General features: G+C 42.8%; 1 long non-coding RNA gene across 2 annotated transcripts; it reads left to right on the forward strand.

Moving 5' to 3' along the window:
• The first annotated feature begins 431 nt into the window (after window positions 1-431).
• Window positions 432-8,472, forward strand: LOC134151338 (uncharacterized). Of its 2 annotated transcripts, XR_009960822.1 has the most exons (4): window positions 432-558; window positions 1,787-1,911; window positions 4,224-4,534; window positions 5,041-8,472. It is a non-coding gene; the product is annotated as an uncharacterized LOC134151338 (long non-coding RNA). The 2 variants fall into 2 exon arrangements; XR_009960823.1 differs by lacking the exons at window positions 432-558; window positions 1,787-1,911 and adding an exon at window positions 3,571-4,138.
• Window positions 8,473-13,837: the final 5,365 nt, after the last annotated feature.

Consider the following 13,837-nt stretch of genomic DNA (forward strand, 5'->3'; position numbering starts at 1 on the left):
CCCTATGTCCTCATGTCCTCTCTGCTTCAAAACACTAAACCTGCCAAGATGCACATCCTCAGCTCAGATTCAGACTCCCTCTTTGGAAACAGGCAGCAATACTATGGGTCCAAGAGGTATGAGCGTGCTCAAAATCTAGAGACAGATTAAACGTTTTAAGTGTTTTCCTCCTCTGAGGACTGCAACGTTTCTCCTGCACAGCATTTCCAGAAGTTCTGAACTGCAGTCCTGTCTCGTCACCCATGTCCTGCTCGAGCACAGCCTCTTTGGAGAGCAGCAGAGCCTTTCCTCCTGGATCCAAGCTGGCTGCTTCACTGCTTCTCTCCCCTCCTGGAGAGAGGCTGCTTTCGGTTTCAGGGCTGGGAAATCACATGCTTGCTGGCTTAAACATGATGTAATTGTTGTTTGAAGAGACCTGAGGTCCTGAGCGCTGGTTGGGTTGGCTTGTTTCTCGAGCTTACACTGGCACTGGCAATAGGCAGGCAGCGTGACCAGCTTGGCCTCCCCTCCCAGCACTCACGGGAGATCCAGGTGACCCTTCTGGACTGGTGAAAAAATGTAAGTGTTGATTTTCGTTGTTAATAACCCTTGAAGAGAGGAAACTGCTGAGAATGGCTGGTGCATATGATGAATTTGGAGAATTCCCTGGTGCAGGTCAAGGAGACCTTTCCAGTCTCCTCCTGTGTGCTTTGTCTCCAAAGGTGGAAGCTTCTACAGGGTCTGGTAAACATCAGTCCAGAGGCAAGCCTCTAGTTCAGGAAGTCTCAAAGCTACAGACTGGTGGAAGCCCCATCCTTGGGCTCCTTCTCATGTATCCCATTAGCTATTTGGGTTTTTTCCCCATGTGGCACAGCAGTACCAGAGGTGATATGTGGAGTGGCTGTAGTAAACTCATCCCTCAATTCCAAAAGGCTCTGCTGGACAGTCCTCACTCTGAGGCCAGTTGGTGACAAGATGCTTTAGCAAATGGACCTTTGATCTATCTCATGAATGCATTTGATTTTGAATAGACAGGAATATGAACTGGGCTGCAAGTTTCCATCCATCTCTGCCTACCCAGGGGCATTGCATGGTTTTTTCCTGACCTGTTTGAGATGTAAAACGGCAGCGTGGAGTAGGATGGCCCTGCCAACCATCTGCCTGCTGCTGTTGTTCACCTCCTCATTGCCCCAACCTAGGGCCTGGGGCCATTTCAGTGTCTGCAAGCTCAACATGCAGGCTACAAAATGAACCCTGCAATAGTTGAATTACCCCTGCCTGCACAGGCAGAGCTATGGTTTAGAGCCAGAATATGCACAGCTCAGAAGCTCATGTGACCTCTGCGGCATTGCGGCAGAGCAGTGCCATTCAGGCATACCATCACTGCCCAAAGCTTCCTGGTGATTATCCTGCAAGCTCAGAAATGACAAGTAAATTTTGTACAGTTCTCTGGGAAATGCAAGGCAACCCTGGAGCAAGCCCTTACGCCATGTGCACGCAGGCCTGCATTAGACACAGCCTACACATTCAAGTATTGGGCTCCAAGAGTGGACTGTGAACTAAATGAATCCAGGGGAATGATGCTGCATTCGCGGCAGGGTACGAGAATTCAGCCTGGTGGGTATCTCTCATTAGGTTGACTCGGCAGCGATTGGGTTTTGGGTCTGAATTCTGCCTCTGCAGCAGGCCTGGTTAACAGCTAACAGCGAGGCACAGAGAGGCCAGTCATGAAGACAGCAGCACTGGCAAAAGTGATCTTTGGGTTTTTTTGTTTGTTTTTGTTTTTGTTTTTTTATATCTTCTGCAGCCCTTTGATGAAATAGGCAAAGAAACGCTGGTCGCTGCCTGAGGAGTGGTGGAGAACATGTGTGGCTCCAGATGATGCAACTCTGCCTTGGCTGGCAGCACAGGCTCCTTTCTCCAGAAGTCTGAGTATGTGTAGCAGAGGAGGGGATGAGCGTCCTGTGGGTGGGAGGGGATGAAATAGGCTTCGCTTTCTCCTTAACCTCGTATTCTTTAGAAAGACATTGGTTTTCTTTTAGAAGTAACATTTTGAAGCTGTGCATTGATGTTAAAAAAGAGGAACATATATTCACTGGGTAATAGCTGCTTTCTGTCTAATACGAGAGTTGTTACTGTTATCTATAATAATTATTTGATTAGTGAGGACATGTCTAAGCCTGCATGTATGGAAAGCAGAATGAGGCTCCCATCTAAACTTGGCAATGCGAGAAGTTTTCCTTGTGATGTCTGTTGCAAGAGCATCCTGGGATCTAGTTGATGAATAGGGCTCTTTTCGCATCTGGTATGATATGAGTCAAAACAAAGAGTTTGTCTCTGAGTGAAATAATTTACAGTGTAACATGGAACAAGACAGGGATATGATATAATGATGTTTGTCTTTTGCTGCAAGTCCATGTTGTGGCAAGACCTGCTTATTTTCATGCAGGAATTAATGGGGGAGACCATCAAGCCTGAGCTTGGACAGACACTTGAGTTTGACTTTAGGACTCACAGAGAACTTTCTCCTCCTGGCTGTTGGTGCTTGTTATTCTTTTATTTGTTAAAATGAATAACCCTCTAATATCAGAATCTCCATACAGAGATTACGATCGAGTCACTCCGTAACCTTTTCTCAGTTAAACAAACTAAATATAGAATTGCTTTAGTATCTCCTAGGTGGATTTTTCATAGCTCCCATCATTCTTGCAAAGCTTTCTGAACCCTTCCCAATCTGTCTTTTGAAGTGGCCGTGCCAGAACTGCACTCTTGTTCCAATAATCTTGTGACCAAGTCTGGATAGATCCTTTCCGATTGTATTCAAGGGTGAGGCTCAACTTATCTTAAGCACCCAACAGTAACAGAAGTTCATTTCACCAGCTCACCACCAAACACACCCTGGCCCTTCTCTCTGTTTGAGACAATCCGCCACCCTGCAAGAACAAATTGCCTTTTTATATATAAACACTGTGACGACAGGAACTCAATTTGAGACTTGGAGGAAGCTCAGGTCACATGCATGCTGCTGTCTGCAAAGCTCTTTTTGACTGTGTTTCCTTTTGCTCCAAAGCTTCTTCCAGTTCGATCCAGAGCAAAGTATATATGTGGCAGAAAATGATCAGCTCTATCGGCCAGACACCAGGCATTTCTATTTCGCTGCTCACCCGTATGGTGGGATTCTGCACCCAGGAGCTAGAACATCCCCTCAAACACTACCAAGGACTGGATAGAAAATCTGAAGTTATAGTAACCTCCTATTTTGAACCTTTGCAAGCTCACAACAGGAATGAACCAAATATGAATGCTGCCTCCAAACTTTGCCTGGAGGATTGCATTGATAAATCATGGGTTCTTTCACTGAGATTGAAGGAATTTAATCTAGCAGTAATATTTCACTTCTCCATGTAACAGACTTGCAATATTTGCTATGAGTGCTTCACCCTCTTTTCAAATATTAGTTTTGGAAAACGGGCTCCCGGAGAATGCTGCATGGTAACAACGAATGTCTGGGACCAATAGATTTGTAACAGTCTGGGTTGACTTTTTAATAAGTGACCAACAAATTCAGACAGTTTCAAGATGACAGATGGCCTCATGGGGAAACGTTTTTAAAACAAACAAAGAAAACCCTAGGAAGAGAGGTTAGTCTAATTAGAGGTATATGGATTCAGGACAACAGAAACAGTGTGGGAATGGATTGAATTTGAGCTCAAGTATTATGTTCATTGCAGAGTGTGAACCTGTTTGTCTGGAGAACCAGCAGACTCATCACCGGGTTTCTCGTTTTGTTTTTCAAGCCCACTAATGTTTTGTTGTCGTTGCTACTAGATTCCTCGAGTGAATAGCGCGCCCCATGAACACGAGTGCCTCGGCTTTGCAAACCCAGTGACAGACAGTGAAGTGTGATTTCACCCCTGTGTGTGCACTGTGAGAAACCAGCAACTGCTACTTTGGTTAAAGTTTAGAGAGTGGGGGTTTCCTGTGGGCTGGAATGCTGTAACTTTAACCCTTTAGCTGTTCTCACCGTGCATGCCTAGCACTGTTTCCTCTGGAAAAAATGACAGGTTATGGAACCACCTCTTTGGTGAAATCTTGCAGCAAGCAGGTTTTGATCTCATCAGCAACTCCAACCTGCACTGTTAGCATTGACAAAAGAAAGGTGAGGCATGTGTTGCTTTAAAGAATGAGAGGAAAAAAATACTCTTCTGGTTTGCAAAGCCTGAGACACTGCGTCCAACTGCCAGGTATTGATCCAGCTGAAACGTGCCCAGGCTATGGGGGAAATGCACAGCTCGTCACTTCTGCAGTCAGAAGCCCTGGCTCCTCCTGGAACTGGGAGCACCCAAGTGGCACATTGCCTGGCTCCGGCATAACACAGCTACCTCTGCTGCTCCGGGACTCACAGTGCCAAAGCTGGACAGCCTGATCCATGGGGAGGAGGGGCAAATGAGCCAGACCAAAGTCTATGTTGTCTCTCTTCCCTGGGTGGAGGCTGCAGTGCTGTGCTACAGAAGTTTGAGCTACCAGCCAAAACACAGGAGCATGAGGTATCGTGGTGAGTCACGAATCATCGGCCTGTTTTTACTGTGTTCTGGGGGCTGCCTAAAGCAAGGAGCTCATTTCCACACCTAGCTAAAAAGTAGCACGCGGTCACATGGGGGGCAAGCAGTCCTAGAAGAGGAAGCATGGGGAGAAGGTTGATGTAGTCTTTGTCATTTAGCTGGTATGAGTTCTCCTTTTATCTAGCACATGAATCATATTTGAAGACGTGCTGCCTGAAATCTCCATCCTACAGCATTCTTTAAGAGCTTTGGTCATTTTGGAACATACTCATACATGATTAACTTTAAAACATTCCATGTATTTTTCTGTAAGATTAATACCAAATGTGTGATTGAATTTTTTAGCTATTTAAATTTACAATTTTTTTAAAAAGTCTGAGTTAATTTGATTAACAATCCCAGTCCCTTTATCTTTATCAAAATTAACCTCACAAGCAAAAATTGAGCCAAATGTTTTTGTCAGAATTGACTTTAAAGAGGAAAATGTCTTTCTTTGTAGGAAACCTCATGTGTAAAGAACCATTCTGTGGTATGTCCCTGATCCATCCTTCGTTCAGTCTAATGAGGATCCTGCCTAATTGTTGCCACCAGAATTTCCATGGCTGGAGTGAACAGCAAAGGCAAAGATCAGCAGCACTGTCTGCTTCCTCCTGCCAGGCAATTTGGGGAAGTCCCCTTCACTAACACAGAAGCTAAAGGAGCCTCGCAGAAAGCAGAAACACAGGCCTTTAATTTCTCTCCATAGCTAAATGGTGCCTATATGTTCTCGTTTTGTAAAGGGTTCTGTGTTAAGAAAGTGGAGATACTCCCGTTTTGGGGGGTTGGATGTTTTGCCAGGTCCTAAGATTAGCTGCAGTTTGTCTGCCCACAATAAACCCTGATTGATCAGTATATAAATATTTAGTGTATGACACCCCACCACCACCCTCTTGATCTAGCTGTCAACCCCAGCAAAGAAAATCTTTCTCCTTTTTAGGTATTTTGTTTCAAGAGGACAAATGTCTCTTTCTTGTATGATCTTGTACAAGAGATGACTTCGGACATGTCTGTACTGTGTTTCATGCCCAGCTCTGGGCCTCAGTTATTCACACTGCAGTTGTGTCTGCTCACCTCTGGGGACAAGCCATACAGAAGGAAACCTTGGTGTACATCTCTCCAGCTGTGCTTCACAGGTGACAGTTGAGACATGGGCCATGTCACACTGGGCACCTTCTACCAAGATTTTCCTTGTCCTGGAAAATTAAACATCAGAGGAATCACAGAGAAGGAATTAAAGTTCTCAGATACATGAGAATTATTTTATTTTATGGGTAGGGTTTTCATGGGAACTAAAGGGCTGAATGAATGGCTGGAAGTAAGACTTTGAAAATAGGTCAACAGAGTTGTAGGGAAGAACATGGAGGCCAGCAGAGGTGGCAGTGAACTGAAAGGAACTAGGTGGGAGAATGGAGACAACAACCAGGAGAGGGAGAGAATATCCAAAGTAAAATAAATAATAGTAATAAAGCAATGGAGATCAGGTGTCTCTAATGGGACTGTGGCTGACAACCTTTGTTTTTCTAACTGTTTTCTGTTTCTTGGTAGCCCATCCCACCACAAAAACACGTCTTCTCCAGTATGAGGAAATGAGCAATTCGCAATAGTAAAGTGACTATATAAAAATTCGAATTTGTGCCAGAGCAGTGCAGAAAGGAGCTAGTGGAATTCCCATGGCGGTGGGTGGCACAGGTGTTTGAGTAGGATCACAGTCTGAAGTAGTACCTGAGCACAGAGTGGGGGACCAAGATGTAGCAGCCAAGTAAACAAATCTGCCAAGCAGATCCACAGTGCGGCAGCTCCCTGCAGCTGCTGGAGCTGGTCTTCGGCGAGGAAGAGGTGTTAACACGGAGCTATGCAGACATCCTCGCAGAGCAAGAGGATGGCTGTGCTCACTTGCCCCTTTGCAAAAACCATTGGAAGTTGCAACACAGCAGGGAGCAGCTGCTAATTTTTAATTCAGACCATCCGAACGGCTGGATGAGGAGAGAGCTTATGGACTGCTCAGGATTTCTGAAGGTTCAAGTGGAGGACAGGGGCTGGGATAAAACAGGACATTCCACAAGGGAGCCCACACAACAGCAGCAGCCGACAGCTGAGCCTCCTCAATGGCTTGCTGTCCTGACACCACACTCGCAGGATTTCCTCTCTGCTCTCAAACCACATAACAAGATCTGTTCTTGTCACAGGAAGCATGTCCACATCTGTTCGTGTTACCTGCTAATCGATGTGAGATGATTCTGAACATTTCAGCCTTGAAAAAAGCTGCAGCAGGTCTTTGCGACATGATAAAACACTGTGCAGTGGTAGTGGGAATCCTTAATGCCTCAGGTATCTGATCTCAGGTAGAAGGATACTTCTTAACAAGATTTCATATTATGGCATTCAGCAGCAATTTCAGAGCTCAAATGCCTGAAGCAGGAGTTTGGGTTCAGCCCTTTTTATTTCTCCATCAGAAAGCTTTTTCCAAAACCTTTCCTCATTAAAGCTATCTCTGTAACATCAGGAGCAGAAGTGCTCCCAAGCCTCTGGACCCAGAGTGAGCCCTTATTCTGCACGAAGACAAGGCCTGGGAACGCAGGGATGCATTCACCCTGCCACAGAAGGAAACTTCTTGGTGTCCTCTAGCCACTGTCCTGAGCTGGATGATCATAGCACTTGAATGTCCTACAACCCAAACCTGCCCTGCCTACCAGAGAGAGCCCGAGTCTGATGTGTCCTACCTGACCATGCCGCCCACCTCTGTCTCTGATCTGAGCCTTTTCTCCACAAAACATGCCAACCCTACACACCCTGACCTTTAGTAAAGGGCATAATTTATTCAGGCTCATTTGGCATCATTGCCTGATAGAGGGCAGACCTGATTTGCTGACAAAAACTTTCTTGTCTGAGATACAGGAGTAAAGGTGCAACTTTAAGCATCTTCCTACTCCCCTTATGCATTGAGAAGAGAGGACAGCAGACATGAAAAATGTCATCTACAGACTGCTGCAATGTGGGAAGGAGCAATATACATGTGAATCACTTTGAGACGTGTGGAAGCCGATCATTTTTTGTTCTCAACCTATGAACCTTGAAAAACTGCTAACTAGATTAGCCCATGTAAATTAATGCTCCACATCCCTAGCTGCAGTGAAAGGTGAGCTACTAGGTCCTTTGGCTTATATGTAAAACCAGGTTTCCAGATTCTTTTTGCCAGGGATAATGCTTACAACAAGCTGCACACTATTTCGAAATGGCCTGCACACCATCGTTTGGACACCCAGTAGAGTTAATGTGGCTTTTGGACTCTGCATGAAAGCCACTTCCTAGCGTGGGAGTTGTGTAACATTAATTTCTAGGTATCTAATAATTACTGAAGTTTTATCTGTATTGTGTAATACAGTGAAATTACAGTGGGATGTAGCTGGCTAAGAACAAAGTCCTTATACACAAAGCAAAGAGAGCATAGAGAGTATCAATTTCAGCTCTTCTTTCCACTGAAATACTTCAAATCTGGTCTCCGTGTTTGCTGCTAAGGACAGGCAACACATCCATTAACTTCTTGATTATTAATCTCTTCACATCAGTAAAGACAAAACCTGTCTAGAAGCTGGTCTAAAATTCCAGCACATTTTTTCCCTGAAAAAGCCCTGATTGTGCACTCCTCAATTCCAAGTGAATAGAAGTTGCATCTATTTTCGACTAACAGCTATTAAGAGCTGATTTACAACCAGCTCTCCCTGAGGAAGTTCTTGCTCATTTTGGGTTTAAGAGTTAGGCAAGCAGCAGTACTGCCAATCTCTCAATTTCTCAGAATTTATGAACTGGATCTCCCAAAATTGTGAAGTTTAAAATACAGTAAATACAGGACTGTCTTCCCATCATTTTGTGGATTAAACCTATATTTAAAGAATTTGTTTTAAAAAAGCAACAGCTGAATTTTTCATTTACTTAACTCTCAGAGTTGGGGCTTAAAAAAAGCCCGCATGAATATTCAGATATTTTCACAAACACTTCTGTGCTAATTTTTGAACATATCCTTGATATTTAGCATGCTGTTAGGCTTAGGTGAGGAGCATCTCTGCTTCTGATGCAATCTTTGACTCTCAGAGAAGTTGAAGAAACTGTTAAGCCACATTAAAAAAAATAAACACTCAAATTCAAGAGAAGTCCTGCCATCTGTAAGAAAAAGAATGCTCAAATTTCCTTGAACTGAGCAGCAAAAAGCCTGAAGATCTAAAATCAGAGGCTGTTTTTAATAATTTTGGCTTTATCTTTTCAGTGCTCATTTCCTTTTTATATGCTAGAGCTAATGCCCTTGCAGAAGAATCTGAGGGATATTCAGCTTCACTAAAGTTGGTTTGTGAAGCACCAAAATCCTTGGATGACCTCTGTAGCAGAAGGGCAAAAATCACTGTTTACTCGATACTCCGAACCATAAATGAACAAATGATAACTAGCCTTTGCTCTACTCGTTTTTGTACCCTACTCAGACTGAGAGCTCATTTTGAACAGGACACACAGCTGTTAAAATGCTGACATGTTTCCTGATGATAGACCAGCGCCAAAAGCAGAACTTGTTCAGAAAGACAAGCAATTTGATCATATTTTGGCAAAGATAAGAGGAAGCTGTACACAAGCATATTCCCTGCAGGGGCCAAAGTCTGATTAATTGGAACTGCTTGGTATTCAAAAGAGTTGAAAAACTTTTGAAAGCCATTGAGGCAGTTTCTTATTTTTCACGAACACAAGCCATGAATACGCCATTCAGCTGAAAGGCACAATATCAGTGTTGTGTAATTGAGATCAAAATCAGACTCATTCTACAAAGGTCTAATTTTATTTGTTTACATATCTCCCACTCCAGTGAGATAACGATACCAGCATATTTCCAACTTTAGCGTTAGTTTTTGAGGACTTTTTCTTCACGTTCTTGTAAAACCAGAAAAACAATCTTGTGCTAACATTATGTAACTAAGAGCTTTGAAAATCTTGGTTTCCATTTCTGTAAGAGGTATGACTCTGCTGTGACAGAGCGCATGGCTAATACTGCTCTAGCTCAAGTCAGGGTTTGATACATGGTTTATTTAGAGTATGTGATGCAAGAAGGTAAGATAAAACAGACCATTACCTTTTTTTTTTTTTTTTTTTTTTTTTTTTTTTTTTAAATCTGGCAACCTAGGTGCCTTCATCTCTTTCTCAATAAAAAAGGGATATTACAGATCTACTTCCACTGATATATAAAAAAAATGTTTATAAAGTGTATTGCATCAGCACCCGGGCACTTCAGTCTGTGAGGTGCTCTGCAAAGAGAGCCTATAGTATAAGAGTTTCAATAGTGTTCATATGTATGTGTATGTATATATATATATATATATATATATAGACACACACACACACTCACACATATGCACAATATATCAAGAATGAGAGAAAAGCAGTATCATCTCTGTATGGGACTGAAACAGAAGCTAAGAAATTTGTCAAGGATCAAAAGTCAGTAGGAGAGTGGGAAGTTAAAGCAAACCACCCTAAATGCTGCTTTTAGTTTGGGCAGGAAAGTGCTTTGAGATCCTCTGATAAGAGCGCACTGTAGACATACAAAGCATTGTTATTCCTTAAGCAAAGTCTTCAGCTATGTGATATTCAAAGAGCTTGAATAACCCACGAGTGAGTTGTTCTATATATAGGTGCAATCACTCTGGACACATTTCTACTCTCATTTACACTACCGTGACCCCCCACCAGAATGCAGACTGCAACGTGAGTCCAGCCAGCAGAAGAGGTGCGTTCCTTGCCTTGTTTACTCAAAGACAGCTTAAGGGTTAAGGCACAAAGTATGCAAGCTACAAAGCATGCTCTGCCACATGTGTGGGAGTAAATGTCATATCCCACTGCACAGGGTATTTATAGCACAGCATTATTTGGGAAGTGAAACTTTTCAATGGTGAAGTTTTCACAACCAGTTGTTTCAGGTTTGAGTTCTGAAGAGTGAAACAGCTGAGAACCCTATTTTAGAGATTCTGACTCTTCATTTGTTTCTCAATGATACAATGAAAGAAATAGGGTCGGAATGCAGGTACTCCATATTTAAAAGCTTGAGTCTCTTCCACTCATACGAAAAGGCTGTTTATTTGAATCCTGCAGCTGACCCATCAATCTTGTGACCCCACAGGAGGACAGAGTACTGCTTTGTCATGCTTAAACGACACTACCTGGTGGAGGAGCTCTTCCCATACATTAGAGGTACACCAGTTCCAAAAAGGGCAGCCTTAGGCACAAGTTACACAACTCCTGGGGGACACCATTCTTTCAGTAATTTGGCTCACCCAACATCCAGCCCCTCAAATTACTCTACACAATTGGTCCCATGTAACTGCCCATACATTCAACTTAACACAGATATAAGTAGGTGACAGTTTCCTCAAGGGGTGACCCTGCACTAAGAACCCCAGCTACCCTGGGAGAGCTAACTGCAACCTGATGTACAAGCCAGTGCCTCTCATGCCTCTTGTGCTGTCAACTCAGCAGTGTCCAAAACAAGGGCTGGACATAAACTTCTAGAGACAGGATTAGGATGGCAGAGCACAGACTATAGCAGCATAAAGCTGGGAGTAGCGGTGTGATTAGCTGATGGGGTGAGAGGTAAAGCAGTCAGAAATCTTTTAAAAAGTGGGGAGGGGGGCATCTGCCACAGAATCTTAAGCTGGGCAGGAGAAATAAGACCAGAGAGAACAGACAAGATTGCATGGGCTCTGCAAGTCCCCATCTCTAGAGCTTCACTGAAAAAGGCTTGCCCTCGTTCAAATCCTTATAAAAGTATTTGGAACATGCTGCTCTTGACTCACAATACACAGTAAGCCCAAAACTTGGAATACAAGATTGAAAACTCCAAAATAGAAGCTTTTTTGATTAGCGGTCTCACAGTAGATCACCATAACCAGGCCAGGAAGAAACAAAAAGGCTTTTTGTGAACCTGTGCTCTTGAAGCTTTAACTATAATCAGCACATATCCCAGGAAGCAGGCCTTGACCTTATTGGGTCATCCAAAGGAAGCGCTATGAATATTTTTTTACCAATTATTAACAGAGCTATTAGTATTAATCCTCTGAATCTAGTTATTGATACACTGTGTAATGTTACACAAATAAGGAACGCAGTTGTATTTGCATTCGCTCCATTTGTGCTCACCCTGATAACTACTTGTGGGTTTTATAGCCACAACAGAAACCTGAGCTTGGTTGTACTTGTCAATCTAATTACAAAGTAAGGACAGAGCAGAGGTCACACAGCCAGCGCGCCCCTCTCAGTCTTGCCTTTACCAGCTGGGTTGTTTCTGCCTCAGTGCGTTGGACATGTTGCATTCTCATCCTACTCCGAACACACTTTTCCTGCTGAAGAGGTGTCAGAAGTGCTCTGACAGCTCAGCACGTTGATGTTATTTCCAATTAGATTAACAGGACTTGTTACATCTTTGAGCTATTACTGTATGTAATAAATGCCACTTGCTTACTGGAGCAGACATCATTGCATTATTTACACTTTGTTTGTGCTTTCAAGACATTCTTTACAGCTCTAGGAGTGACAAACTTCTCTACCAGTAAGTTGATTGAGACCATTGATTCATTTCACATAACTTAACCACAAAAGCAAAGCAGAGTATTCTGGATTTCAGTATTGAACTTGGGCTTGTTACAAGTTCCACATGTGTTTTTCAAACTCCTCAATCCTATGTATTTCCTTTCTGCCCTATTCAGATAACAATTTCAGAATGTAATTTGCATGGAAAGCGTGACTTGTTCAGAAGTCACAAAATGACAAAAGATAACGGATCTTAGTACTCAAAAGCCCTGTTTGATGTTCTTTCCACTGCACTAGAAGTGTTGAATTTATGAGCTATGGCCATAAATACCTCTATATGCAACTCTGGCAAAAATAATCTGGCTAAGGATCCTGCAGAAGTTTAAAGGTAGAACATCTCTCAAAAATATTTCAACTTTTGTAAAAGTTTTACACAGCAATGGTTTTCAAGTGTTCTTTTATCTAGACTAGTAAACAACCCACATTTTTAAGAGAAGATATCAAGAGAGGTTGGAAAAGATGTGACTGGTTATTATTCCTGCTGTTCCCTCACCTGAGATTCTCCTAGTGCTTCCATAGTGAGAACACAGATTGTTTTTTTTACTCAGGGATCATCAAAGATTGTGCAGCTCAAATTCTGTGACCACAGTATGCATTACTTAAGTGCAAAAACATGTGAAAACATGACCCTGTTCCTCAGCTCAGCTCTCTCCATGCATTCCAGAGTTGACCACAGTTCAGTTCCTCCAGGATGAAGGACCAAAATCCACCTGTAATTACTGGCTACTTCCCTGAGAAAATTCACCTGATAATTTGTTATTTCCATTTTAATCATTTTCAAAAGTATTGGAGTCGCCTATGGAATAGCCTCTTGACTATAACATACCATGCCTGATGCTGACTTACTGTGACAGGTTCACATACTGCTGCTTTGCTCCGTAACTGGGTGACAGTAGGTCATTTTTCAACACTGGATACCTCTAGTATCTTATTAAAGAACGCTGAAGATTGAAAGGGTCTCCCCAAACTATGTATAAATAAGGATCTGAGCAAAAGAAGTACCTCCATTAAGCCAGTGTATATTTAAAGTAAGGGATATGGGATCCTGCTACTGCGAGTTTCAAGATTGCTCAGAGCATCATCACAGTGGTTATCATACAAAGCCTGTCTGCCACAACTGTGAGTCATCCTTCTGCAAGTGGCACAGCATATTAAATGTCACCAAAAAAGCCCAAATTTAGGGGGACTAAACAAACATATTAAAGCCCAATTTCCTCCTTTCTTGAGAGCTCTGAAATTATTTTCCATTTTCCTCACTCCCCAACGCAAGGAATGGAAATTACTTTTATGTCACAGCAAAGAGTAATGCTAGAAATCAGAATTTGGAAAGTAAATTGTCAAGAAGAAACATAGCTGAATCAGGAAAAATGCTCAAAGTTATCACTAACTCACACTACTCAAAAGTTATCTCCACAACAGCACTGCAACTCTTCCAATCACCTCCACAGTGACTGAGGATGAAGGTTAATCATCCTCTTCTCTTCCATGGCCTTGATGCAGCTGTCATTGGATACTGACATTCCTTCTTACATCCCTTCTTCCTTTCCCTTGGGTGCTTACACAGGAAAAAAAGAAACACCCCACAAAGTCTTGGCACACCAAATGAAGAAAGTTAATAGGCTATGTAGGAGTAAGCA

Source organism: Rhea pennata, chromosome 26 (genome assembly GCF_028389875.1).
Source record: "Rhea pennata isolate bPtePen1 chromosome 26, bPtePen1.pri, whole genome shotgun sequence".
Lineage (NCBI taxonomy): Eukaryota > Metazoa > Chordata > Aves > Rheiformes > Rheidae > Rhea > Rhea pennata.